A 4082-nucleotide genomic window follows, 5' to 3' on the forward strand; every position below is an offset into this window, starting at 1 on the left:
CAATTATCCACAACACTCTTATTATAGAGAGCTGAATCACAATGTGAGCTTGGTGCTGGCCCATCACCAAAAAACTGTTTGCTGTAAAACTGTTAGTAGCATTAGAGGGGCCTCCACCATCATTATCAGAAACTGCTTCGGTACGCTCTTCATACGCCCTGTTACAGTTTTCCCCAAATTGTTTACACACTGAAATTGGAACTTGAAACGCAAATCACCGAAACCTGAAACTCATGTACCAAATCCCAAAACCAAGTCTGCAAAATTGCAAGCGCAATTCCTGTTTACACTCAGTTTTCAATTCTATATCACACTTTTTGCAAAACACTACACACTGTTCTCTACATTAGTCATAACATTCTAAATTAAAATCTCTTTTGTCCCTTTGAAAAGCAACGCCAATCACAATGCCATGCTCTTTACACCAATTGGCAACACCCACTCCTCACAGGTGTAAACACTAGTTGCTGAATTGTTCACTTAGAAATCAGAGCTTTAGCACTATAAAAGGCCACAGATGAGCTCTCCTGTTTTAGAGGAAAATGGAAGTCAATGGTGAAGCAAGAGCTAGAGGTGAAGGAGTGAGAGTAAGAGGAATACGAGGAAGGACAGTTGTCTCAGATGAGATCAGGGCCACATTGGTTGACCATGTGCTCAACCATGGGTTGAGTATGAGGGAGGCTGGGCAGAGTTCAGCCCAACCTGAGCCGCTACATGGTTGCATTTATCATTCAGAAATGAGAACCGGTAAGTTACATGAAGAGCATAGTGTAGATGGTAGGTATGTATACTGCAGTCCGACATATCGGTAGGCCTATGTTACTCAGTGATTGTTGGCCAATGTACAGTAATGTAATTTCATATTGAAAGAAAATAGATGTAGGCTTACTGTAACCAATCATATCATATTTGTGGTCTTCTGCAGAACTGATAGACGGCCAGGCCGTGGTGGAAGACACCAGCTGTTCACACCAGAACAGCAGACCGCTATTGTGAACATGGTGGTGGCAAACAATACCATTTAGACTACGAGAAATCCAGAACCACAACTGCAGACATTGGCCATTGTGAATGTCCCTGGACAGTGTGGAGGGAATATCACCATGTACGCAGCCTTGAGCCAGCAAGGTGTCCTCCATCACCATGCCAACCTCGGTCTCTACAACACCGCCCTTCTCATTCCTGGACACACTACATGGCATCCTCATTCCAGCTGAGCATAGTGGTGGACCAGAGCAATGTCAGTAATGTCATCTGGAACAACGTGAGTTTCCACCGGGTTGCTCTAGTCCGCAACTGGTTCATCGACCACCCACAATTTATTGTTCTATACCTCCCACCATATTCCCCATTCCTAAACCCAATTGAATAGTTTTTTTCGTCATGGCGATAGGTGTGTGACCGCCATCCCCTCGCACGCATGCCTCTTCTCCAGGCAATGGAGGATGCATGTGGTGAAGTTGATGTGGGGGCTTTCGGTGGCTGGATCTGTAACTCCAGAAGATTCTTTCCCTGCTGTTTAGCCAGGGAGACCATCGCTTGTGATGTAGATGAGAAGCTGTGGCCAGACCAAAATAGTTTTTTTATGCATTTTGCATGTGTTTTTGTGTTTAGAGTTTTGAAAGAATGAGCCACTTTCATTTTTGTACAGAAAACCATTTATTTTACTGAATGTTTTTCCTGGTTTTCTCCTGTTGGGTATGGAAAGTGTTACATGCAAAACACAAATCACTGTTTTTGTATTGCATTTGTGTGTGTGTGTGTTTATTTATGTATATTTGAGTAGGTATACATTACTGTAACAATATTTTACAACCGGCTACAGCTTAACACTGAAAATGCAAAAGGCATAAACCTACTGATGGGAAATTCATAGTAGTGTTTTGTGTTGAGCACATCAGTGTGTTGTTGGTTGGTAGACAGATCTATTCAAAAAAACATTATGGAAAGAGAAAACAGTTGTCAAGTTCTGACCTTAGTTCCTTTTTTGTGTTAGCTTGGTCAGGGCGTGAGTTGGGGTGGGTAGTCGATGTTCCTTTTTCTAGGTTGTTATATTTCTATGTGTTTGGCCTAATATGGTTCTCAATCAGAGGCAGGTGTCGTCCGTTGTCTCTGCTTGAGAATCATACTTAGGTAGCCTGTTTTCTCCATTTTGGTTGTGTGTTTGCTTTCTGTTTTTGTGTCTTCACCAGACAGAACTGTTTCGGTTGTTCACTGCGTTTTGTTTATCTGTGTTCAGTTCCATTATTAAACGGATGAATACGTACCACGCTGCACCTTGGTCCTCACCTTCTTCCACCTACGACAGCATTTACAACAGTTTTGAATGCAGTGATTTGTAGAGTTTTGCATTTTGTATTTGTGGTTTTGTGTTTAGAGTTTTGGGAAAATGGCCCAAAGATTCAGCAAACGTGTGTAAACAATTGTGGGAAACTAAGATCCTTTCTAAATCCAGAAAAAATGCCAAATACATGTGAACAGCCAACCTGACTACACTTTAAAACGCAGAGATTTCCCTGGACAAAGACACTGGAATCACTTCAGATGTTTTTCAAGGCTATTGGCATTTGCCTGGCGGCATTTGCAAACAAAACAAAGCCCTTTGTGTCCAACAGATCTATTTAATGCAGCATTCTGGCTCTCAGCTCTGCTACCCTGGGATTCACCTTAGTTGTATTAACGTCAATGTCGTTTGTAGAAAAGTGTGCATGTTTGCCAGGCCCTGAGGTACCAAAGACAAAGTGAGTTTTGAAAAGCTCATCAAAACAGCCCAGTGAGCCAGTATGCAGCCTCGTTATTGTTATGCAAATGTATACTTTTTGATTTTATCTTTTTGTTTTACTTTAGATTATTTATTCAATATTTTCTTCACTCTATTTCTACAACTGCATTGTTGGTTAAAGGTTTGTAAGTAAGCATTCCATGCTACATCTGTATTTGGCACATGTTAGAAATTAAATGTGATTTGATGCCTTACAAGGTACTGTATGTTTGTCAATCACGATGAAGTAGGCGTGAATACTCATTCTCTGGGTCCCCACAGCAAGCCAATAGGGCTGTTGACTTCCGGTGATGCCATCCAGATGTTGCTGGATGCTGGTCCCTGCCTATAAGACAATAAGACACTAATGTATTGTCAGAACATCTATTAATTCTCACATCAATTCTCACATCAGCTTCCGGCGCCGACAGAGATGGCCGCCTCGCTTCGCGTTCCTAGGAAACTATGCAGTATTTTGTTTTTTTACTTGTTATTTCTTACATTGGTACCCCAGGTAATTTTAGGTTTCATTAAAGACAGTCGGGAAGAATTACTGAATATAAGAGCAACGTCAACTCACCATCAGTACGACCAGGAATATGACTTTCCCGAAGCGGATCCTGTGTTCTGCCTTCCACCCAGGACAACGGAATGGATCCCAGCCTGCAACCCAAAACAAGACGGGGACGGGCACATCGTGCATCACTCCCTAGCATCCTACTCGCCAATGTCCAGGCTCTTGACAAGGTTGATGAAATCCGAGCAAGGGTAGCATTCCAGAGGGACATCAGAGACTAACGTTCTTTGCTTCACGGAAACATGGCTCACTCGAGAGACGCTAACGGAATCGGTGCAGCCAGCTGGTTTCTTCACGCATCGTGCCGACAGAAACAAACATCTTTCTGGTAAGTAGAGGGGCGGGGGCGTATGCCTTATGATTAACGAGACGTGGTGTGATCACAACATACAGGAACTCAAGTCCTTCTGTTCACCTGATATAATCACAGCCGTATATATTCCCCCCCAAGCAGACACATCAATGGCCCTGAAATAACTTTATTTGACTCTTTGCAAACTGGAAACCACATATCCTGAGGCTGCATTCATTGTAGCTGGGGATTTTAACAAGGCTAATCTGAAAACAAGACTCCCTAAATTGTATCAGCATATCGATTGCGCAACCAGGGCTGGTAAAGCCTTGGATCATTGCTATTCTAACTTCCGCGACGAATATAAGGCCCTCCCCCACCCTCCTTTCGGAAAAGCTGACCACGACTCCATTTTGTTGCTCCCTGCCTACAGACAGAAACTAAACCAAGAA

General features: G+C 42.9%; 1 long non-coding RNA gene across 1 annotated transcript; it reads left to right on the forward strand.

Moving 5' to 3' along the window:
- Positions 1 to 534: 534 nt before the first annotated feature.
- On the forward strand, positions 535 to 2274 carry LOC116355082 (uncharacterized). The gene is made up of 2 exons (XR_004204305.1): positions 535 to 747; positions 926 to 2274. It is a non-coding gene; the product is annotated as an uncharacterized LOC116355082 (long non-coding RNA).
- The last annotated feature ends 1808 nt before the right edge of the window (positions 2275 to 4082 follow it).

Source organism: Oncorhynchus kisutch, linkage group LG19, assembly GCF_002021735.2.
Source record: "Oncorhynchus kisutch isolate 150728-3 linkage group LG19, Okis_V2, whole genome shotgun sequence".
Lineage (NCBI taxonomy): Eukaryota > Metazoa > Chordata > Actinopteri > Salmoniformes > Salmonidae > Oncorhynchus > Oncorhynchus kisutch.